This window comes from Petaurus breviceps, unplaced genomic scaffold (genome assembly GCF_028583685.1).
Source record: "Petaurus breviceps papuanus isolate PSGF00001 unplaced genomic scaffold, PetGlider_PUasm1.0 470, whole genome shotgun sequence".
Taxonomy (NCBI): Eukaryota; Metazoa; Chordata; class Mammalia; order Diprotodontia; family Petauridae; genus Petaurus; species Petaurus breviceps.
Window position 1 is genome coordinate 5,392,836 of NW_027186350.1, and position 26,321 is coordinate 5,419,156.

Here is a 26,321-nt window from a genome sequence, read left to right on the forward strand (position 1 = left end):
TGAAGCAATAGAGTTTAAATGATTTGCCCAGAGTGAAATAACTAGTCAGTTCCTCAGGCTGGATTTGCACTAAGGTCTTCCTGATTCTGCTGTACCACTTAGCTGCCTGAAGTCAGTGTCTGATGCAGTGGAGGGAGGAATCCAAATCTTAATCAGTAGATAAACATTTATTAAGCACCTACTATGTGTCAGGCATTGTGCTAAGTGATGGGGATTTAAAGAGAGGCAAAAGACAATTCCTGCTCTTAAGTAGCTTACATTCTATGTCGGAGACAATATACAAATAACATGTACAAATGAGCTATATACAGGAAAAATTGGAGAAAATCAACAGAGGGAATTTGGGTTGGATTAAGAAAGTTTCCTTGCAGAAAGTAGGACTTTAGCTGAGACCTGAAGGAAGTCAGAGAAACTAGGAGGCAGAAATGAGGAGGGAGAGAATTCTAGGCATGAGGAACAGTCAGTGAAAATGAACAGATTCTGAAGATGGAGTGTCTGGTTCAAGGAACAGTAAAGAGGTCACTAGATCATGGAGTAAATGGGCAGGAAGGAGGAGCTAAGATTTAAGAAGATTGGAAAGGTAATGTGAAGTCAGGTTGTGGAGGGTTTTATAAGCCAAACAGTATCTTATATTTGATCCTTGAGGAATTAGGAAGGGATTGGGGGGAGGGGATGATATGGTCAAACCTATTAATTAGGAAGATCAAACCAAGTGAACTGCAGTGGTGAAAAACTTGAGGGAGGGAGACCAATTAGCAGGCTAGTGCTAGGTGTGAAGTGATGAGAGTGTCCACCAGAGTAGTGGCAGCATCAGAGGAAAGAAGGGAAAAAGTAAGAATGATATAATGGTAGAAATGGCAGGAATTGGCAAGTAATTGGATCTGTCCTCTAGGAGCTTTTAATCTAAGTACATAAACCATGTCCTCGAAACTCCAGGATTTTCTTCTGACATTAGATACAGAGGGGGTTTGAATCTAAGCACACAAATTGTGTCTCTTTAAAGTTTTCTATTGACTTGCCTCAAGACCAAAAGGGCCTAAGCTGCTACTTTTGAAAATAGTTGGTCTTAATTTCTTTGCTTTTATTCTTTTTGTCTCTATTGTTATGATTAAAGAACCACAGATATCTATCTCATGCTTATGGGATTGATCCATGATGCTGCACTTGTGTGTGATTGAATTCCATTGAATGAAGTTATGAAGGAGACAAGATAGGATTGAGGTTTTTTGCAGTTTTGTTTGTTTTACTTTCTCCAATGGGCGAAGGCACAAACCATAAGAAATAAAAGTCTAATTAAATAATTTGCAAACACCACACCCTTAGTCTAAGAGCTGCAGTCCTCCAAGTTGGGGGAATCTTGGGCATAGAGAAAGCTGTCTCTGGAGCAACTGCTCATGGTGGTGAAAGAGATAAATGCTTTATGAACAAATGGGTATACACATAAGGGACATAGAAAGAAAGCATTTATATTGATTCCACGGGGAAGAAATTCATTGCTGATTGGGATGAGAAATCACAAAAGTTTTCATGGAAGAGGTCTCATCTTGCTGAATTCATGCTGAATTTTCAAGCATAAATAGGAATCCAACAGTGAAGAAACAAAGAGGTGACATTCTGAGTATTTGGATCTGTGAACAAAAGAATAGAAGTAAGAAAATATAGGACTTGACTAAGGAACATAAAATACTTCATTTTAGCTGGAGCACAAAGTGCATGCAGGAGAGTATCATTAAATAAGGTTAGAAAAGAAGAGTGGTAGCAGATTATGGAAAATATGGAATATGAAGTCTTTGGACTTCAGTCAATAGGCTCTTGTCAAAGGCTATGTCAGTCAAAGCTATAAATTAGGAAGATCAAATTGAGTAGATTGGAGTATGGAAAAACTTGAGGGAGTGAGACCAACCTGCCGGCCATTGATAGGCATGAAATGATGAGGGTCTCCACCAGGGTAGTGGCAGCATCAGAGAAAAGAAGGGGGAAATGAGTGATGTCATACAGGTAGAAATGGCAGGATTTGGCAACTGTTTAGATCTGTTCTTAGATTTTAATATGTCATTATGGCTGGCACAAGACCTACAAAAAACTGCATAGCCTTGCATTTTTGTGTAAAGAAATGACATGGCAGGATCACAGAAGGTTGGTCTGGCAGAGGAGTGAAGGATGCTTTTTAAGGGAGGTGAAGGAGTCATTAAACTCTCTAGTTTGGATGGAGTTTCCACTTTTTTGGGGGAAAGTTGTCTTTAATAAGTGTGCTATGGTAGTAGTGAAGGCTGAATACATAAAAATAACTGGTGCTGCTTAGTCATAGAAAGTTTCATCAAATAAATGGACAGTGTAATGGATTTAGAATCACCTTTCAGCCTTTAAGACTTGGAAGGGACCTTTGATACCACATAGTCCAACCACCATATTGTTGTTATTTTTAGCAAGTCAACAAGCATTTATTTAGCACCTTCTAGGTATCAGTCTTGGCTCTGAGAATGTGAAAACGAAAATAAAGCACAACTTTTCTTCAAGAAAAACATTTTTATATCATATTTCTTTTTTATATTATGTCATATTTTATCAGATTACCAGGAGTTATATAGAGGACTAATAGAAAAGAAACAGAAGGTAGTTTTGGGAGGTAGGTTACTTTGTTCCAGACTGCCATGTTCTTTTTGAATCTTCATTCTGTCATCCAAAGAGTTACTTCTCATAAAATTGAGGTGGAGAGTGGGAAATGTTATTGATATCATTGTTAAAAATGTTAAGATAGAATTCAGGAAAGATCTTTGAGGTATTTTCCTATAGATGTCCTTTAAGGCTAACAGCACATTATTTTTAAAGAAGTTCTCATTGTACCAATTGTATCATCAAAGACTCAGATGGATCTGCAGTCACAGCTATTCAGGAGCGCCCTCCAGTGACGCAGATTGTAACCCAATCCATACCTACCCATCCTTTGTCAGTCTTGTCTGTGTTGCCCCGTAAGTCCACCAAAGGGGATCCATCCAATGTGCTTTTCTTGCTTGCTCCCAAGAACCCCTCTGGCTGTCTACCTCTCCTTCCTCACTTTTCCCTCATGTCCAGGCCATCTTCTCTTTCTAAATTGTGATGCCTTGATGATATATTTTTCTTCTATTCTTAATTCTCAGGGGTTGTTGGGTGGCAGCCTACTCTGTCCTCTGTGGAATATGTATTTGAAATCTCTTGGAGGCAGTCTGCCCCTTGTTTTATAGCCTGAGGAAACTATGGACCAGAAGAATGAAATGACTTGCCAGCAAGTCATGGGCAGAGCAAGGCCCTGATCTCAAAGCCAAAGTTCTTTCTACTATATCCTGCTGCTTCAGCAGACTGCTGCCCAACTGGCATAGAAACAGATGCACACATTTTATGTTATAAAATCAGCAACACTTGGGAGGGTGAGAGGATGGGAAAAGAGGAGGATGAGAGAAAGGAAAGATATGTAGGAAAAGGAGAGAAGAATTATTCTGTCCATGGAGCAAACAAAAGCCAGAGATTAGTGTATATGTGCCTTTGTGTATAGGAGGCATAATTCTACAAATAATGAGTCCCATTTGTCTAGTATAAGACTTTGTAAGCTTTTCTGTGTCATGACCCCCTTGGGCAGTCTGGTAAAGCTGATGGATCACTTCTCAGAATAAGGCTTTTAAATGTACAAAATAAAATGCTTACAATTACAAAAGAAACTAATTATGTTGTAACACAGTTATCAAAATATTAAAAAAAAATAAATTTATAGACAACAGGTGAAGAATCCCTTGTCAAGTGTTTTGAAGCTTATGAAGTAGGTTCTTCATAACTCTGAAGGTAGAAGAACATATATATATATACATATATGTACATACATACATATGTGTGTGTGCTAGTCTTGGAGTTAAGAGATGTTCAGGTCCAAATGCCACCTCTAACACTTGTATGTTATGTGACAATGGTGAAGTCATTTCACTTGTTTCTGCTGCAGTTTCTTTATCTGTCAAGTGGGTATCATTATCTTCATAGACCACTTTACAAGCCTGGGGTGCAGTTCAAATGAGATTATGTATTCAAAACACTTCGCCAACTTTAAAGAGCTCTAAAAATATCAGCTATTTTCCTTTATACTACCCACATTTTACAGATGCAGAAACTCAGGCCTAAGTGATTTGCTGATCACTTTAAGACTAATGACTTTAGTCTTATTTAAGACTAATGACTTTAGTAACATGGAATGGTGATCAATTTTTTAAACAAAAACTTCTACATTCACTAGATTGTATGCTCCTTGAGGGCAGGGACAAGCCCCAGCACTTAACACAGTGGTTGACCCATACTTAGAGAATGTTTATTGACTGACTACTGACTAAATAAGTGCAACCACCTAGAACGTAGTTACCTTGTGTGGCTCTATGCTTATTCCTGCAATGCTCATTGCTCAACTAATTGTTGTAATTAATTAACTTCTCACTAGAAATTATTGTCATCAGAGACATTTTTTGAATGATACAAGAAAATTAGTCCTATTTGTCCTGTGGTCAAATTTTAATAAAAAAATCCCACCAAAATGTTGATCACCCACCTGAGTTTTGGTTGTTTTTTTTTTGATCCTTGTTCTCCCTATCTCACCCAGGCTGGAAGTAACAGTGGCCACTCAAAATCCTTATCAGTACAGAAGCTTTCATCTGCTCCCCTCCTTCCATTTCTAGATCCAGAAGTTCACCATATTGGTGCCAGACTTAGTGTGCATGACCAATCGATTTTAGCCCCAGCAGTCTCAGCCTCCTCTTCTTGAGGAAGTGGTCACCACATTCAGCTGATCACCAATTTTATTAACTAGCTTTATCTCCACATGAATTCTGGCTGTTAAAAAAAAATCACCCCCAAGGATGCAGATTTGCTGCCAAAGGACATTTAAAAGAACAAACTACATAATCGGTTCCACAACATGAATTACAACAATCAGGAGTGTCAAAATAAGTTCATAGTGTACCCAGCTGACTACTTTTAAGGACAGCATTCCTTTGAAGGAATACATTGATGCATTTAAAAAGAAATGTCTTAACATCAGTGTAAAGAAAGGGGTAAATAGAAGAAGAAAAGAATTGTTGTTGGATTTGGGAATAACTAGTTGTAGGAGCAAGTTTCTAGAGAGATAACAGGAAAATGGATTTAAAGCTGCAAGGTTGTAGTGGCTGTTGAATACAACATTGTCATTTTATAGATGAGCAAATGGAGGAACAGGGAGGTTAAGCGATTAGTCTAGGATAGCACAATTACCATGTCTGAAACACAATTTGAATTCAGGTATTTCTCACCCCAAAATCCAGTGCGTTAGTCACTGAGATACGTAGCTATATCTTTCATAAAAGCATATAGAACAAGGTCTGTATCTGGCATCAGATACTTACTAGCTGTGTGACCCTGGACAAGTCACTAAACCCTGCTTGCCTCAGTTTTCTCATCTGTAAAATGAATTTGAGGAAGAAATGGCAAACCATTCCAGCATCTTTGCAAAGAAAACCTGAAATGGGCCACAGAGAGTTGGACAGGACTGAAAATGACTGAGCAACTACAAATAAATTGTGGTACATGAATGAAATAGAATATTGATGCTATAAGAACTAATTACTATAAAGATTACAGAGAAGTATGAGAACACTTAAATGACTGACGCAAAATTGACAGAGTAGAACCAAGAATACAATATATTTGACTACAACCATGTAAACGAAAATTAAAATGACAAAACAAAACTGAGTACTGTGTAACTGTAATGATCAAGCTTGGCCCTGAAGAAAGGAGGAGAAAATGTACCTTCCTCACTGTTTTCTGGAGGTTGCAGACTATGGGTATGGAATATTGCATATACTATTGGATTTCATTGATATGTTGGTTAGTTTTCTTGAGCTGCACCCTCATATTTTTCTTATTTTTTAAATCATTAGGCATTTTTTTCTCCCTTCCATTGCTTCCACCCTGGGGGGAGTGGAGGGAACCCCCCGGCCCCTAAAAAAACTCTTGTAAAATATAGTCACAGCCAAGCAAAACAAATTCTCATCCTAGACATGCCCAAAAATATATTTCTCATTCCACATATTAGTCCATCATTTCTCTGTCATGAGGTGGGTTCTTATTCATCATCATCAGTCCTTTGGAATCATGGTTGATCATTGCTTTCAGGAATGTTTGTTTTCACACTATTAATGCTAAATTGTTCTCCTGGTTCTGCTCACTTTGTTACAAGAGATGTCTTTCTAGGGAGGAAGAGAGAGGGATATATTTGTAAATAAATGAAGGTCATGTAAAAAGAAAAGCTACCAATGGCATTTTTAAGCATTTAAGACTGCTGAGGAAAAGGATTAGAATTAGAGGTTAGTGGGGAAGTAGGATGAACACAGTTTAGATCAGGTATTCCTAAACTTTTTCCACTTGCCACCCCTTTTGGAGCCTTTAGGTAGTGTGAGTCGGCATTGCATGGTGTGAGGGCATGCACAATTCAAAATGTCCATGTTGTGTTTTCAGTACTAAGGCTGCAGTGAGGTCGTGCATTGCAACAGTGGCAGGTGCTGCCAGAAACAGCTCGGATTCATTACACATCTGATTTTTGATTAATTGTCGGTCATTGAACATTCAGAAACCTTTCGCTGTTGCCAAATTTTTTGTGACCCCACATGGGGTTGTGACCAATAGTGAAGAAGATGAATAAATTGTCAAGGGAAGTGTGAGTGAGAAGAGTATGCCTGTAAGAAATATGGAACAGACAGGAGAAAAAAAAGATTTGGTGAAGGAAGACCACCCAACACCAAGATGATGCTGTTGTTCAGAGCCAGGAGAGTTCAGTAATGGGAGCAAAGCCACTTAGGGAGACAAAAAGACAGTCTTGGCCTGGTCCAGTGGACTTCAGTAGAAATCTTTCAAAGCCTTTATGTTCCTATTGAGGCACTCTGTCATGGGACCAAGCTGCCCACAGCTCTAAAGCCATGAGCTGCCTTTTGGAGGACTAGATTCTTTCTGTGTGTGCCTCCCTCCCAACCAATCTTTTTACTTCTCCTTGGCAATGTGCACTGTCAATTATGCTGAGTGTTTGTGCTCTCCTCTTCTGCCAGGAGATGCTCCTTCTTATTACTGGGAAATGCATCTGATCTCATCTGAGCCTTCTCTTTGAAATGGAAATTGCTTCATTTGTCAGTTTGTCAGCCTCCCAACTAATCACACACACACACACACACACTCCACTCTAGAGCTCCTGCAAACCTCAGCTCACCCGCATTGCATGCTGGCTCTATCTGTAGACTTGCAAGAATTCTTAACATTTTCTGTCATAAGCTCCTTTGGCAGTCTGGTGAAGCATATGGTCCCTTTCTCAGAAGAATGTTTTTAAACATATAAAATGAAACACATAGGATTGCAAAGGAAACTAATTCTTTAGAACTAAAGATATAAATGTTTTTTCTAAGCAAGTTAATAAGCCCTCTGGAATCTACCCATGAACCTCTTGGGAGTCCTTAAGAACTTAAGCTTAAGAGCCCCCACTCTAGAGAGCTGTAGCACTTGGGTCTTACCGTACCATATATCTCAGATCTCACTCTTAACATGTTTATGCAGGTGAAATCAGGCTACAATGAACATCAGAGACAACCTTGATGGGGAGAAAAGGAAAAAGGAAAATGGCAGCTAGAGTGGCAGACATAGAAGGAGGGAAGAAGCAATTCTATCTTCATTTGGGGTGAAAATTGTGGATGCTGTGCTTCTTATGGTTGATGAGCTCATCCTATATGATAGTAACTCACTGTAACATTATTCTCATAACAACCTCCACAAGATAGGTAATATAAGTATTATTATCATCATTTTATAAATAAGAAAAATGATACCCAAAGAAGGTAAGTGATTTGTCCATATTCACACAAATAATAACTGTGGAAGTCAGATTTTGAACCTAGGTCTGCTAATTCCAGGCACAGGATTCCTTCCACTTTACTATGCAAGAAGTTCAGGCTTTTATTTTTTTATTTTTAGCAATAGCCTGGAAGTTACGTTTTTTCTCCCTCCTTTTCTCCCAAATGTCTGCAATTCAATGGAATTCAACAACCACTTATTCAATGTATACTCTATGTAAGATACTGTGCTAGGAATTGATTATACAAAGAAAAACAAAACCCAGGTTCTCTCCTCGAGGAACTTACATTCTATTGGTGAGATGTAATGTGCAGTGGACAGATAAGCCTATATATGATAATTAGGGACAGGGGGGGCAGGGGCTCACAAGATAGAGGACTAACAACTAAGGGAATCCGGAATGTTTACTCTAGGTCAGAGCTCTTGAGCTAAAGCCTTGTAGGAAAGTGTTTCGAGGAACAGAAACAAGGAGGGCGTGCATTCCAGGCATGGGGACCTGCCTGCACAAAAGCTCAGGGGTGGGAGATGGAATCCTGACTTTGGGAAATAGCCATTAGAGTAGTTTGGCAGAAAGGTACAGTGCATGAAAGGAAGTGCCTGGAATAAACCTGGAAAAGTAGGAAGGAGAGAGATCTGGGGGACCTCTATAAAATCAGAATGAGGAATTAGATTTTATCCAGAGGCAGAAAGGAGACAGTGAAGGGTCTCACAGTCTGCTGCTCGACCTTTGAACAAGAATGTGGCAGCCTACCATCCGGAACTGAGATGATTGCCTATATTTTCAGGACTGTCGCAGTAGCTCCTTTCTTCACTCACCTCTACCCCTTCTATTCCCACAGCCTCCAGGGTAATTCATCAAAAACACCAGACTCGTTGTTTTACAAGAGTCACTTTGAGGATCCTTTTTGGGGGGCATGTGTATATGTGTGAGTATAATCTCCTTTCTTTTTTTATGACAGAAAATTACTTTGATTCCTTCCAATCTAATCTGCTTTGCGCATGCTTTTCTATAACTTTTGCTCTTCTGCACTGATTGTATTCTTCTCTGGAAGTTTAGCATCAAGGACATTTACTGCCTTTGGGTAAAGGGAAGGGGTTCACTAGAGGGAAATAAAGGTGAAACTTGGGAGGTTAAAGTGTCAAAGACTAACTTACCACTTAGAGAGCCAGGTTTGGGTGTGAATATACTTGCAGTGAGAATAAGTTTAGTTATCTTACTAACATAGTAAGAATAAATTTGTTAACTTAGCGTAAGTGACTCCATTTTGTTTTAAGCCTCTATTTTGTATTTGGATTGTTCTGAATAAGTTGTTTTTCAATAAGTAAGATAAGCACTTGTGTGGTATGATGCAGTAAACATGATGTGTTTGAGTTCTTAACTGATAAGCAGTTAAGATCCTCTGTGTGGATCCTCTGATAGGACAGATTACCCAGAGACAAACATTAGAAATAGCTTAAATTGTAGTTCATATTATCAACTACCAATCAGATGATGTAGTGAACAGCTTAGGACAATGAATAGCTAAAATTATAAGAAACCCATCAATAGTGTATCCATTAACATTGTCCTGAATTCCAACTAGGACTGATGTTGGCATGAGAACAGTGTTGATTGATGGAGACTTACCAAATGACCACCTTGGAAGGAATCACATGACCTCTGACTAGGCAGTGAAGTCTCCTCGTCATGAGTCTGGTATACAAGAAGCTCAGTGGGACCTCACACTCAGATTGGTGGTATTTTCTCTCAGGAGTATTTGTTTGTACTCTGATTAATCAAGTTTGTATGTATTGAGAAGTTAGTGTTTTCATATTTGTTAGCTACCATGTTATTCAGTCATTTTTCAGTCAGGTCCAACTCTTTGTGACCCCATTGGGGATTTTCTTGGCAAAGATACTGGAGTGGTTTGCCATTTCCTTCTCTAGTTCATTTTACAGATGAGGAAACAGACAAACAAAGTTAATTGACTTGCCCAGGGTCACACATCTAGTAAGTGTCTGAGGCCCAATTTGAACTCTAAAAGATGAGTCTTCCTGATGCCAGGTCTGTCACTGTTTCCACTGCACCACCTAGTTGCCATTACTAGCTAGTATGTGTGTTTGTATGTCATCTCTCAGTGTGCATCCTGCATTACAATATTACACACACACACACACGCATTATATATGTGGGCCTTGCCCTAAGCAAATTATATGGTAGGTTGCTGTTCAGTCATCTCCAACTCTTTGTGATCCCATGGACCATGGCACACCAATACTCTCCATGGAGTTTTCTTGGTAAAGATGCAGGAGTGGTTTGCCATTTCCTTCATCACATGGTAGATAGGTTTGTCTTATACTTCTCACACATGTGTGCACACATCCATGCATGTATGTATAAACATGTGTATAATATGTATAATGTATATGTGTATGTATACACATAGGGCAACTAGGGAGTACAGTGTATAAAGTCACAGACTTGCAGTCAGGGAGACAAGATTTCAAGTCTGCCTCAGACATAGCTATGTGACCCTGGGCAAGTTACTTAACTCAGTTCCTCATCTGTAAAAGGAGCTGGAGAAAGAAAGGGCAAACCACTCTTATGTCTTTGCCAAGAAAACCCCAAATCGGGTCATGAAAGTCAAACACAACTGAAACTACTAGACAACAATCACCAAAATGTAGTCACATAAGTACATGCATACATAATACATATCCAGACACATTCCTGTCCTTCTCAATAATCTCCAGTGTTTCCCTAAAACCTGCAAGATAAAATACACACTCTTTTGTTTGGCATTGAAAGCTTTTCTCAACCTAGCCCCAACCTACCTTTACACTCTACCCCCCCTCACGTACTCTTTATGTCCAGCCAAACTGGACTTCTTGCTGTTCCTCACTAACAGTACTCAATATTAATCTTCACTTCTTTGAATAGAGTATTCCTCACATTTGAAAGGCAATCCCATCTCAAAATTCTGCTCAAGCCCCACCCTCTATTAATCTTTCCTGATCTCTTGATCTGATAGAGCCCTACCTCCTAAAACTGGCTTGTTTTGTATATAATTTATAATTTATTACGTATGCATAAGGTGTTCCCCTTGTTCTAACATAAGCTCCTTAAAGACACAAATTGTTTTATTTCATCTTTGTATTCTCCAGCACCTGGAACATAGTAGGTTCTTGATAAATGCTAGTTAATAACAATGACAATAATAACTAGCTTTTGTATAGGTTTGCAAAGAATTTTTACAAGTCCTATCTGATTTTATCCTCACAACAACCCTGGGAAGCTGCTGCTATTATTCTTTCCATTATATAGATGAGGAAATTGAGTCACTGAGAGGTTAAGTGACTTGCTTTGGGTCACACAGCTATTAAATGTTTGAGGAAGGATTTGAACCTAGATCTTCCTGAATTCATGTCTAACATGCTATCTGTGGCAGCACGGATGGCTCCTCTTGGATAAAGTCATGATCTCATGATGTGGGTACGCTTTGTACCAAGTTGGAACACAGCACTCCCATTCCTACTCTTCCTGTAAAATTCTCACCTGTGTTATTCTATAGATTTTCCTTAGAGGCCTACTCACTGTCCTATTCACTATGATGATTTTACTATGCCAATATTAAATGTCTATTAGTATGTCCTGTTCACTGTGATTATTTTTACATGTCAATATTAAATGTCTGTTAATATATCCTATTCACTGAAATTATTTTGCTGTATTAATATTAACTGTTTGTTAATATGTCCTATTCACTGTTTATTTTTTATATGTTAAAATTAAATGTATGTTTTCTCTTGTTTTTAGTATGGAACCCACCTGATATCTAATGTTTTTGGTGTCTTTTCTGGAATTTCTGGGGAACAAGTTGGGTATACTAAAGGCATAGCAATAGAGGAGATGTGGTGTGGTGAATAGACAGCTAGCCTTGGAATTCAAAGATGTGAATTAGAGTTCTCTCTATGACACAGACTAGCTTTGTGACTAGGTAACTTATTTAACCTCTTGGTGTCCTCAGGAACTCTCTAGGACTATAATTGTAAAGGTGGTGTAGATCTGAATCCGTGTTTCCTCATCGAGAGTTCCCTAGACCAATGAAATCAAAGGTCTGGTTCAAAAAATATCAATAGATATTGATAGAAAACTAATTTTTCAAATAAGGTACCTAATATACCACTCACATTTTTTTCCTTCCATTAGTCTGCTCTATTCCAAGGGAACATTTACTATTAGAAAAATAAATAAAATTATTTTCCATTTGTATTTGTCTATTGTTACAGGTAGAGGGCGTGTGTGCACACACACGCGTGCACACATAGTCTCCTCAGTACTGTCTTCTTATTATATTCCAAGAGTCAACTCAGGTTCAATATCCAGTTGGCTCAGAATCTACCCACTTGAAACTTGTCCTACTTACATCAAACCTCATAGCTTAATAAAGTAACAGAACTTAACTAGATTAGGGATGGAATGGTAATATTGAAAAGCAACAAGCTTCATCTAACCGAGAGCCACCATTTTCATGTTAATTCCAAAATTACATCTCTCACTCTCAAGATCCTGGGATCTGATGCTTCTCTATTCCTCCTGCTGTCTGGGAGAGAAAGGTAAGTAGTTCTTTATAAACTCCTCTTTTTCTTAATGCAATAAAATGTGGGGAGCAAAGGGAAGAATAACTGTGTCATGCATATCAATGAGTAAGGAAGTTGCCAATAGCTCCTTTAGTGTACCAGTTTTCTCTGGCTCAGAATCCCTTGGAATGCTGGCCTTCCATGACAGATCATCTTGTGAGTCAGGATGAGAAATTTCCCTGAGTTGCTCCATTTTCCTACCCTCCCAGGTACAGGGGGAGTATAACTGCCTCACTTCAGCCTCTTGGAGTGATGGCTGCTTGTAGCAAGGTGAAATAAGAAAGGTGCTAAAAATCTATAGTCAGCAGACTTAAATTTGAATCTGTGTGACTTTGGCCAAGACACTTAATATCTCTGTGACTCAACCTTATGGTTTGTAAAACCAGGGGGTTGAACTGGATGACTACTACAATCCCTTTCAGCTCTAAATTTTTGATTCTATCTTCTTTTTATGGCCATAGTCTTGTTACTCCTTTTATCTTTCATTCTCTTCTCCCTTTTTCTCATCACTTCCTTTATTGTCAAATCATCTGACCAATCTGGTCAACATTACTGTCCACCCTAAATAACCCAGAAATAAGTAGTTGAAGCTATACCAGAGGTGTCCCAATCCTGGCAGTTACTGGGAAATTGTATTTGGAGAAACCTGGAGCCATATTTTTTTAGAAGCTACACCCCTCACCCCAATAAAAATCCTTAGTAGAATAGTAATTAGTAATTTCCAAAGCCAATAAACAAAAAAGAGATTAATATTTAATGGTTATAAGGACTGATGTGCAGCTTTCATCTTTTCTCATCCACTGGCCACAAGTTTAATAAATGACTTTGTGAATGTTATCTACCATAGTTCCCCTCTCACTCAAAAATACAGTAAGGCTAGTTGTGTTTTTTTTTTCCTGAAAGGGACAAAGCTATTCCTGGGACTTGATTGACCCAAGGCCCAAGGCCCAAGGTTCAAGCCATGTCTCCCTTAGCATAGCTTGTTGATATATTCTGACTGAATTACTACAGATTTTTTTTTTATCACGGATATTTTATCATGGATTTTTAAAAAATCATGAAAAGACCAGTTCATGTGAAATCAGAATGCTGAAGACTTGGGAAGATGTTTCAAGATGACGTGAATCATCACACTTTGTCCTGTTGACCAGAAGCATTTCCATATGGAGATGAGAGGAATTGCCTCTACCCAAGCTAAGTGCTGGAGTAATAGCAATAGAAACATTCTTGTGGAATAAACTTCTATTGGATAAAAGCTGGAATCAATATCCTTATTGAATATCATGTGTATCTTCTAACATCTTTACTTTTGTTTTACAGTTGAATGTGCCTAATGTTCCATCAATAAAATTGAACCAATGGGGTATTGGTCAGAGTCAAGCTCATGCATAACTGTCCTCCTTTGGATATTCTCTTATTTCTAACCATGGGCCATAATTATATTTGCTGTCTGGATTTGTATATGCACAGAGTTCCTACCAAACACTGATTCATGGATTGGCTTTCATGTCAGTGGTCTATTAACATTTCTGCTAGTGGAAAAGGTAGGGTATGGATGTCTGATCTGTGTACACATGTAATGTATGATCTCGTATAGTGCCAAAACATTATTTACAGCACTGACAGTGACTGTAAATATGTTGGCATAGTTCTCAGTCACAAAATATAACAGATTCTCCATTTGGAGACAGAAACAAAACATTATTCAGATACCAGAAAACCAAATCCCAACACAAGAAAACCAAATCCATCATTGCAACATAGAAGTTAATACACCGCAACACAGCAGAGAGTCACCATCATTTAGCCTTCCCACAACCAACACTCACAAGCCTAGCTGTCTCCTTGTGTGGTTCCTCTCCTCCCTCTAGCTCTAACTGTTCTAACTTCCAGCTTCCTGTGGGCTCTGCTCCACCCTTTCTGCTCTACCCTTCAGTAAACTCCTCCCACCATAGTCTCCATGTGATTACATTCAGTCTGTTAAGGGGCAGGGAAGATTTTCAAATTCCCTTAGGTCAATTAAGAGACAGGGAAGATCTTCCCATTTTCATTCCCATTACATTTAGCCCCAAGATCTTTCATGTCCCTTACAAAGCAAAAGTACATTAACAATACATTTCATTACATAGGTTAGTGGAAGTTTAGGGGTAACTGGTAGGGTACTTGTGTTAATAGAACTTTACAACAATATAACAGGGATAACAGAAAATAAGCACATAGAACAATATTTTAGGGTGAGGGCTTGAGTACAAGCATTCCACCATTCCCCACTTGAACCAATGGGGTTCAAAATCTTGGGGTAAGTGGCTAAGGTCTCTTCTCCATAGCTACTTCCTGCTGAAATTGGATGTAGAACTGTCCCTGCACCAAGAGGTCCTATTTGAGAGGCTAGTTCTTTAGATCTGGAGCTCAGTTGATGCCAGATTCAGGGGTAAGATGTCACAATTGTGGACAGGAGGTGACATCCAGCTTAAGGAATCAGGCATCTGCAGGTGGAGGGTATTAAGCTTACAGGAAACAAATCTTGCAAACAAGTTTAACTCACAAAAAGCCAAAAAGAAACAGATATAGGGGCAGCCATGCTTCTGGAGTCCATGAACTCACTATCATAGAAATGGTTCAGAAAGATCTGTAGGAGCAGTTCTTACTTCTCTATTCCATCTAACATCAAGCCTCTTTTCTTGATGCATCTTATATAGTTCAGTAGTTGGAATACCATCAATTCTTCCAAAATCTACCCTTGTTCTCAACAGAGCAGTAAACAATTCTTTTCTTGTCAATCTCTTCTGACTTTGAATCCACCAGCTATTTATTCTTCTCTCTCGAGGAAATTTTTCTTTTCCTCATTTTCCTAAGTCACTTAGCTGTGTAAATTTTAGTTACTTTGAGTTAATTAGTAACTTGTGTCAATTTTGATTTTGAGTTAATTAGTAACTTTGAATTAATTTTGACTACTGAATAAGGTAGTATACTCATAGGGGTTCATGAACCATAGTTTCAGGCTAAGGACCCTGAAGGTAGCTTTGAACCTAGGACTTAACTAGTCATTTGAGATCCAACCTGCACCTTTTATTGCTAATTGGAGAGACAATCCATAGAGGATACTACATATACAAATAACCATCTTTTAACCCTCTCTACTCTTAGCATGTTGGGAATTTGTCTCACATATTGGAGAACACGTTTTAAGAACTAAAGAGCTAGTGATTGACTAGAAAAACAATTTGTCAAACAAGGGCCTATCAGTTGTGACACTCCTCTGGTTCCTGCAGAGTAGCTAGAATAAAAATAATAATAATTATTATTAATATTTTATTAAATAATAAATTAAATTAAAATATTTTAATAATAACAATTATCATTATTATAGTAGTAATATTAATAGCTAGCATTTAAGGTTTATAGCCTGATACATTTTGTCGCATTTTATCCTCACAAAAACTCTGGGAGGTAAGTGCTATTTTTAGCACCATTTTAAAAGTGAGGAAACTGAGGAAGAAAAAGATTGAGTGACTTGCTCAAGGTCATGTAAGTATCTGAGGTCAATAAGTATCAATAAGTATCTGAGGTCAGATTTTTATTCACCATACGCTGTGCTTTATCCTTCTTTTTTTTTTTTTTTTAAGCAATCAGGGTTAAGCAACTTGCTCAAGGTTACACGGCCAGTTATTTCTGGGTGTGGTGCTGAGTGTCTGAGCCCGGGATTTGATCTCCAGGTTGTCCCAACACTGGAACCAGTGCTCTTACTCACTGAGCCACCTGGCCGCCCCTAAGCAATTGGGGTTAAGTAACTTGCTCAAGGTTACATGGCCAGGTGTTTCTGGGTGGATGCTAAGTGTCCAAGCCCGGGATTCGATCTCCAGGTCAATCCTGACACTGGAGCCAGTGCTCTTACTTGCTGTGCTACCTGGCCGCCCCGCTTTATCCTTCTTGATAGAGAAATTCTACATTTAGTTGTATTTGATCTTCAGGCTGCTCCTCAGTGAGGATAAAATGGCAGCAAATGCTGCCACCCCTCAGTTATCAGAGGCTGAATGGGCCATTTATTGTATTTCACTAGCTCTGAAGCCTAGAAAATCTGATTTATTCCTGAGTTAATCTGTCACCCTCTGGCATCCTTTCAAGACAGCCTTGAGTATAATTGTAGGATTTGGAGAAAATGGGGAAGTCAAGTTCAATTTATTCCATTAAGATTTTAAAAACATTTAATTACGATAAAAACTGAAAAGCATTTAATGTGAACATGGCTGCTACTTTATCTTCTCCACTCATTCATTCAACCAATTGATCATTCCCTTGCTGTCTCCAACCAATTATAATTCCTTATATGCCTTCTGTATAGTGATACCACTGTTAGCAGACTGTTTGATGGTGTGCTCATGAAAGCCATATTAATGGTTCTGATGAGTACTTCTGACTATTGAATTGGTCCAGGGGGAGATATTAGATTGTTGGGAAGGATTGGAGAAGTGGCCTAAGACAGTGGTACAACGTTCCTAGAGGAGATCCAGAGCCAGAAGGGACCTTCTCTTTTGACCATTGAGGAAACTGAAGCCCAGGGAGGCTAAGATATTTATCTAAAGTCACTCAGGGGGCCTCAAAAATGGGATTTAAACTGGATTTTTATTACTCTAGAGTCAAAGTTCTTTCTACTGGACCAACGTTGTCAAAATAGGTTGAATAACTTATTAATTTTCTCTCTTTAAAGGAGCGGCACCCTACTTCCCTCAAAACATTTGACTGTGAACTTAAGTACTGGGCTCCTCAGAGAGCAGAAAGATCTATTACATGAAGTGACCGCTAAGGAACCAAACTTAAAAAACAAGACAAAACTACTCAAGGCAAGTCTGTTATTGTCATATGAAAACATGACAGATAGAAAGATCTATTACATGAAGTGACCGCTAAGGAACCAAACTGAAAAAACAAGACAAAACTACTCAAGGCAAGTCTGTTATTGTCATACGAAAACATGGCAGATAGAAAACAATCTGTAATCATTTCTTGTAACGGGCTGAACCTGACATGGGCCAGTACTCTGGTAGTTAAGCTCCAATACTGGAACAAAATGAGACACTTGTAAGCTATTTAACAATTAACAAAAGATTTACTTAGCCTTAACAGGGGAAGTATATTCACCGAGTTCATGAGCGCAAGACACCAGATTGATGCAACTGAGCAAAGCTCCCTTGATTCTGAGTTGCCTATGGTTATTTTCCAGTCAAGCACCATGTTGGAGCTTTTCATGTCTGTTTATATGCTGGCAATGAGAAAGTGATATCAATGGTGGAAATGTTTAGTTACAGTCGTCTTGAGTCTGGTTTCAGTTACCATTATAAAAAAGAACTGATAATTCAGCGCTCTTGATAGCCTTTTAAATGCTCTCTAATTCAACTATTCAGCTTGAATATGTAGGAGAGAAAGACCTGTTTGCAAGGACAAATTGGAGAAGCAAAAGATATGATATGATGAAAAACACAGAGTTCTGTTGTGGGAAAGGAAGTATAACAAAGTCTGTGTGATTTGTAGTTTGTAATATATGTATGTATAGATGTGTGTGTATAGGTCTAAATATATATATATATATGTATATATATAAATATAAATATATATGAAATATGTGTGTGCATTGTTGTTATTGTTCAGTTGTGTCTGACTCTTTATGACCCCATGGACCCTACTGTCTTTGGGGAATTTCTTGGCAAAGATATTCTTGACAATACAGTGGTTTGCCAAATCCTTCTCCAGGCCCAGAGCTTTATCCACTGAGAAATATAGACGTCTTATTTGTATATGTACATTTAAATATATGACCTGAGCTCAAATCTGGCCTCAGACACTCACCAGCTATGTGATCCTGGGCAAGTCACTTAAGCCTCTTTGTCACAGTTTCCTTATCTGTAAAATGAGTTGGAGTAGGAAATGGCAAACCATTCCAGTATCTTTGCCAAGAAAACCCAATATGGGATTATGAAAAGTTGGACATGACTGAAATGACTGAACAACAACATCTATATAATCTAAGTATGTGTATCTCTACATCTTCATCTATCTATCTATCTATCTATCTATCTATCTATCTATCTATCTATCTATCTATCTATCTATCTGTCTGTCTGTCTGTCTGTCTGTCTGTCTGTCTGTCTGTCTGTCTGTCTGTCTGTGTGTCTGTGTGTCTGTCTGTCTGTCTGTCTGTCTGTGTGTCTGTCTGTCTGTCTGTCTGTCTGCCTGCCTGTCTGTCTGTCTGTCTCTCTGTCTCTCTGTCTGTCTGTCTGTCTGTATATCTCTCTATCTATTTGCCTGCCTAACTACCTACCTACCTACCTACCTATCTACCTACCTGCCTGCCTACCTACCTATATGTTTCCTCTAACATGAGAGCAGTTTTGTGGTGGAGAAAAAGACTGTGAGCCAGGCACTGAACTCACCGAGGAAGGAAGGAGAATGTCCTGAGATTGGATAGATAATGGCCAACAGGATCTGAACTGTGTGATTAATTTAGATAGCATGAGCCACAGAGGAAAGGTGTTGAGTGTAAGTTGGTTTCTTTCACTCAAATGGAGCAACTCTCTCCAGAGTTAGCAATGATTTCTGAATTGTCAGATCTAATGACCTTTCCTTAACCTTCTTCCATCTTGACCTTTGTGCAGCAGTAAGCACACTTGTCTATCCTCTCCTCCCAGATACTCTTTCTTCTCTGAATTTTTGTAATATTCATCTCTCTTGGTTTTTTTCTTGCCTGATTAGTTCATTCTTTTCCAATTTCTTTACTGATTCATTGTCCATCAATATCACTCCCATTGATGGTGGGTGTCTTTCAAAGGTCTGTTCTGAACCTTCTTATTTTGTCTCTTTATTCTCTCCTACTTGCTAACCTCATCAGTTTTCATGGGTTCAAATTACCATCTCTATGTTGATGATACCCACATCTATATATCTAGCACTAGTCTCTTTTCTGAGGTCTAGTTAACAACGCATCAACATCTTCCCTTTGAACACTTCGAGCCAGATTTCCTGTAGGAATCTTCAACTCAGGACCAGTATTATTCCAGTTAGAAACCTGGGTAACTGGAAGGATGCTGTTCCCTGAAGTAGGGAAGTTTGGAAGAGGGGAGAATTTGTAGAGTAAATATAATGAGTTCTGTTTGTGAATCCTAAATTGCTTTACCAAAGGGAAAAGAAAAGAATGAGAGATGGAAGATCATTCCCTTTTAAAGATTATAGAATCACTGGCATTTCCTGCTCAGTGACCATTAAGAGGGTTGCTTCATCATAAAGTTCAACCATTGACACATTGTCACTCATCTCCCTGTGGTCCTCAGAAGTTTCCAGGGTACCTCCAGCACAAATTCACAATAGGGATAGCCCCTATAGGCCCATTACCATGCATTCTCAAACCTTGTTATATAAATATAGGCATAATATAGGAGACCTCAATATTGTTTTGGAAATGAGAGCACAAGTAATTGGGAGGATCAGGAAAGACTCCATGTAGAAGTTGATGCTTAAGTTAAGGGTTGAAAGAAACCAGAGATTCCAAGAGGCAGAGGTGAGTAGGGAGCATATTTGAAAGATAAAGACTAGCCAGCCTAAAGGCATGGAGAGAAGAAATGGAGCATTGTGTCACAGGAATAATAGGTAAACCAGTATAGCTGGATAAAGGAAGGCACAGAGAGGAGTAATGTGTAAGAAAATTTGAAAGGTAGGAATGGGTCAGGTCATAAAGATACTTAAATACCAGAGGAGTTTATATTGGATCTTAGAGGTAGAAGACAAGTCACTGGACTTTATTGAGTGGTAAAATGAAATGACTTCTGCTTGAGGGGAATCAGCCTGGCAGTCATGTGGAAGATGGATTAGAGTGGGAATATACTTAAGATAGGATGAATAAATAAGAGGTTACTGCAATAGTACAGGGGAGAGGTGATGAGCATTTGGGCTATGCTTCTGGCTGTGTGAAAGGAGAGGGTATGCAAGAAATGCTATAGAAATAGAAATAAGATGTGGTAACCAGTGAGATCTGTGGAGGTGATTGATTGAGATGATTGAGTAATCGGAGGTAATTGAGAATGATTGAGAATGATATGATGGAATAACTCTCTTATCAGTCATGAAGCAGGAAGAGCCAATCATTCTATGATATTCTGTCTCCCATTCGCTTCTTTTTCCCTTTGGTCAAACATAGCAGGAGGCAAGAAGGTGGAGGAGGAAAGGAGTGAGATTTCCCTCAATGCAACAGCAGGTGGCTTCAGGGCCAGATGGAAGTTAGAGCTGAGGCTCAGTTCAAGGTGAGCTTGAGCCTTGATCTCTGGCTGTCTTTTCTGCTTTTTATTTCTTTATTAGAGTACAGGTAATGAAACAATGATCCTGAGATGAACACGTGCAGTTTTGGAAGTAATCTTGTGAGGCTGAGAGAGTCAGAGATCCCAGGTCTCTTGGTGGTAGGTGCTCGATTATAGCCATAATCTATTTCTTATGTGATTATTCATGGAGTAGTGGTGTAGTAGAGTAAGTACCCAAATATAAAATGATGCAAAAGAACTTGGTCTCTGTCTTTGGAAATCAGAATCCTGATTCTGAACTCAATTCTGCCCCAGGATATGGGTCCAGAGCTGAAAGGGACCCTTAGTAAAGGGGGAGAATAGAGTGCCACTTCTGGATCTCTGGCTCACCTATGTACCCAGCAGCATTTTTTATTGTTACACACACATACATACACACATACACACACACTCATGCACATGCATAGACATACACACATGCACACACACACAGTACAGTATGCAATGTAGATGAGTACTTGATGATTCATCAAATGCCCCCATATTTCAATACCAGAAAGTGCTAAAGATAGGGGCTAGTCACCACAGTTGGGTAGGGAAAACTCACGTCACTTACCAAGGTGTGTCAAATACCCTATTTCTCTTTGGGTTTGGCTTGCTAATACAATTTAATCTTACAATACTAGGTCTAACTTATCAGAGATACAACACCTCTACATTGCTATAGTCAAACTCTCTCAGGGTCCAAGTTGGGGTAACCTTTTTGAGGGGGATACACTTGCCTGTTCTAGTTCTTAAGCCCTCATCCAAGGTATTTTCTAACTATACAATAACCGCTTACAAGGTAAAGCATCCACTATAGTGTGTGATACTTATATAACCAGTTATTCATCATAATTAGATTTCTAGATCTTGAGATTTTTATATCTTAAACACTACCAATTACCTAATATTAAGGTAAAAATAATGTTATAGATACATAATATCTATAATATGTACTATAACAATAAGTATATAGCTATAATATATCAAACAAATAATTAAAAATCACAATACACATGTATATATAACCAAGTCACATTCTCCCCTAATAGTTATGTTAAAGATTGAGCACATACTTATAGGAACCTGATGCGGGTACGTGGGAGAAGAAAATGCATGTATTTATGGTAAATCACAACTCTGGACTGCAGGCTTTAATATTATTAGCCCATTCAGGAACATGGGTCCCTTACAAACCTGCTTCTCTATTCACTGCTTGACTGTTGATCTTCATCATTCTTTGGCCAGGGAAATTTTTTTTTCCTGCTTAGAACATAGCTCTTTAAATTAATCACCAACCTTAACAGTGTGTGTAGAAAGTTTTAGCTCTTAACTGCAAAATTCATCAAATTAGCTAATTATCAATTGTATAGAGTTCATCAGCCAGTTTTTCAATCACCATTACATCCAATCAGAATGGAGCTCACAGCAATACAGCTCCAGTTCACCAGGATGCTCAAGCAGTTTTCAAGGTGCTTTTCTTCTCAAGGCAGAGAGGGCTGCAGGGAGCCCTCACCCTCATGAGAAAACTTCACATTTTTCTAACTCTAGGTAGTGCCAAAGGGCAACATGTATCACTGGAGCTCTTGATCAATGAAGTTGGTCCTATTTCCAGCCAATCAGAATCCAGTCAGCTGAAGCTTTCTGTCAATGGACTGCTAAATGCCAAAGCATCATTAGAACAGTTTTTCAGTCCTTCTTCTGCTGTCAATTCTTCTCCCATCTCCCTCTTTGGGTTCTTATACCATCCCGTTTCTTCTTCTGCTGTCTTGTGTTCATAGTAACTTGAACAAAAACTTCATGACACTTAGTGGCTCACTTTTTATGTAAAAAGTAATTTCCTTTCCCCGATTTCCCTTATGAAATTGATAATACCTGGAAGTCTCAGTTACCAAGTGTTTATACAATTGCTCATTAAAAAGATACCCTTTTAGCTATAAAACATTTCTATGCAAATTAACTAATATGACATTATGCTTTGTAGTTCTACAAAGCCTGAAAAATTATAGTCTATCTCTTTGTTGTCCTTGAAATGTTTCTTTATGCTCAAATTTCTTTAGTTTTCAATAAATAAGCAATATTTCTCTGCCTCTTTAACATTCAACTATTCCTATAAAGTGACTCATCTTTCTACCTTGTTGACAAAGAGATCCAAGAAGTTACATCTATATGACAGATCATTTTCTCTCAAAAACTGTCTAGATTCTGTCTGAAAACTGTTTCTTCATACACATATTAGCAAGATATATTAAAGCAAAATTCTCTTTATGCTTAGATTAAGTATCAAAATATTCATCTATAATAATGACAATGTCTTACATCCTTTGACAATTAATACAAATCTCTTCATTTAAAAATATTTTTATCACTTTCTTCATTAAATCACTCCATCTGTCTTAGAGACAAAGTATATCTCTTTAATATGTATATTGTCTCTCCCATTAGAATGTTAATTTCTTGAAGAACTTGTATCCCTACCACTTAGTACAGTGCTTGGCACATAGTAAGAGCTTAATAAGTATTTGTTGATTGGTTAACTTCTTTTCCTCATTGCCATGGTCTTACTTGAAAATTTGGAAAGGATGACTTTTCTTTTCCTTTTCCTTCCTTCTGGTTTAGAGTGGAAATCAAAGGGGACATCTTTTCCCCACCCCACTCCAGAGGAATATTAATTCTTCTCATCAAGCTATCTCTTAATTATTCTGAGGGCAAGGAGTCTCAGAAACTCTTTTACTTGCTGTGCTTTTCATTATCAAACCACCCTAGAAAGAGCCATTTTGTTCTGTACTGTCTTCTTGAAGTACTATGTGACAAATTTCAGCCTTTACTCACACATTCTATATATGGAATGTCTGCCTCTTAATGAACCTTAGCCCTTTTCATCTCCCATCTCTGTATGTGTATTCTCTTCATATCTGTGGTGGTTGGGACTTATGATTAAAGTCAAGTTCCTCATTGAAATTAGTTATATGATTGAGTTAATTCTTGATTTAAGAAACAACAATTTGTATTGTGATGGCATAATTCCATTGATTATTCCACCCAATTTAAGTTATTACCTTTGCTAGGTAAGAACATTTTACAATTTTTAATTAAATCCACTTGTCAAAATTAATTATGAACAGGACCTGTACACCTCCCTGAATCAATCAAAGCCAACATGTAAGGGAGTTGATCTTACAATAAGAAATTTTTTACAAAAGGGAGTAACTATCTCAGAACCATGAATAGAGTTTAATGATTATAGAAGTGGGCATAGAGAAGAAGGGATGATATCATATAGAACTGAGACAAGAACAAGTGTCCCTGAGGATACCTTTAAAAGGAGAAAGAAAAGATAGGAATGAGATATGACTGATAATGAAAATTTCAAGAAGGGTCAGATGAAATCTCAGACAAGAAAATACAGGCTCACACTATCAGTATATTGACCTACATTATGATTTAAAAAACTCCTAAGAAAAGATTTGTTTTTTCCCAACTTCCTCTGCTAATGCCTATGTAACCATAATATCATATTATTTATCCAAACATTTCCAGCAACCTGAACTTTACAGAAATTGAAAAGAGGCTTGAGTTAATTAGAATTTTATAGAAATGTTAATTTAGGCAGAGAACCCAATCTTTGCCTAAATGTTAGGAATTTTCCTAATTAGGGGTTTGGAGTAATTACTATTGTAATCATAACTTTTTATGTAAAATAAATTCCCTAAAGCCTCCGAAGAGAAAAATAGATGGGCCTTACAAGTCATTATATTGCCCTTAGGATTAAAAGAGCTAATCATAGAAATGTTATAGCATGCTTATCTGTGGGCTTAAATTTCTTCAGTGTTATCTCTATCTAACACTTAATTTTATAGAGTTAATAAATTTACTCTTCTTTTTTTCAAAGGAATACCTTCAAGTTTGGGTCATTGGGGACAATCTGATAAAATTGTCATTATAAAATTGTCCATGTAAAAGAACCATATGTCCATAAAAGGGTCTGGATAATACTACGCATCTTCCTTGTGACCTCTTTGTCACTCTTACTACAACTAGTTTGGTTTGAGCTAGGACAGGAAGATGAGGGAAGGAAGTGGAACACAAAGAAGTATATAAAAGATACTTGATTTCTTTTCCTTTTTTTTATTCTGTACTTGTATTTCCATATACATAGAAAAACAAAAAAGTATATTATACTTGAGAACATTAATTTCTATTACATACAGTTTGCAGAAGAATTTAATAAATTCTTTTAAATATTTATTTCAAAGTTGTACTACTCATCTGTTTCCTTCTGAACCTCCTCATGTTCTTTTCTATGCATCTTAAAAATTGCTATAATAATTATCTTTTCCTTCCTTCCTTCCTTCCCTCCTTCCTTCCCTCCTTCCTTCCTTCCTTCCTTCCTTCCTTCCTTCCTTCCTTCCTTCCTTCCCTCCTTCCTTCCTTCCCTCCTTCTTTCTGGGGGTCTCTCATCCTTCCTTGGGTTTTATTCAAGCAAGGAAACTGACTTGGGATGCTCCACAGGTTTCCTTTGAGTATTGCCCCCTGTCCTTTTCTGTTGTTTCACTCTCCGCACCTGCAGAAGCTTCTCTTCTTCCTCGAGCTAAACAATTACTGAAAAAACAACTGCAGCCCAGAAGGGGAGGGGATCCTGTACACTGCATGAAGGAACAGTCCGTATTCATCTCACAGTGAAAACATAATTAAAGCTGCTCTGCCTCCCTTATCTGAGACATGGAAGAAAAATGAACAGAAGGAAGAAAAATAGAGTGGAAAAAAGAAGCTCTTATCTTTCCTTTTAGAAGATTTTAAGTGTGGGAAAGGGCCACTATCCTATTATAGGCAGAGCAAGAAAAGACAAGAGCATATAAGAAGGGGGAAATTATTTTTTAAAAAGGGGCAACCAACTTAGGGATGTGCCAGCACTTAAGGTATGGAAGGAAAGCAGACTCAACATGCTTCTGCTATTTCTCAAGTGGGGGCAGAAGCAGGGAGAATTGTAGAATATTGTACCAATTCCACAACCTGGGCCCAGGCCCAAACCAATCTGTCCCTTTGCAGGACAGTGATTTATACTCACATAACCAATAATCTAGTTTGACTGCCTATCATGCCAGAAGCTCTTATATGGTTATAACTATTCCCTCAGCTTTTCTTCCCTGTCTTGCCAAGTTCTTCTTGGGATTCTGGGATAGCCTAATCCTAATTACTGACACTTAGGAAATTTAAACATTTCTCCAGCTTTCCCCTTCTCCATTCTCTTTTCTCTATGATTCTTCTCCCCTTCTCTCTTGCTTTGCTTTCTTCTCCCTCTTGTCTTCTTACCTCATTTCCTCTCCTCTCCTCTCTCCTCTGCTCTCCTCCTCCTCCTCCTTCTCCTTCTCCTCCTTCTTATTTTTCTTTCTTCTCCTCCTCCTGCTCTTCCTCCTCCCTCTCTTCTTCTTCTTCTTCTTCTTCTTCTTCCTCCTCCTCCTCCTTCTCCTTCTCCTCCTTCTTATTTTTCTTTCT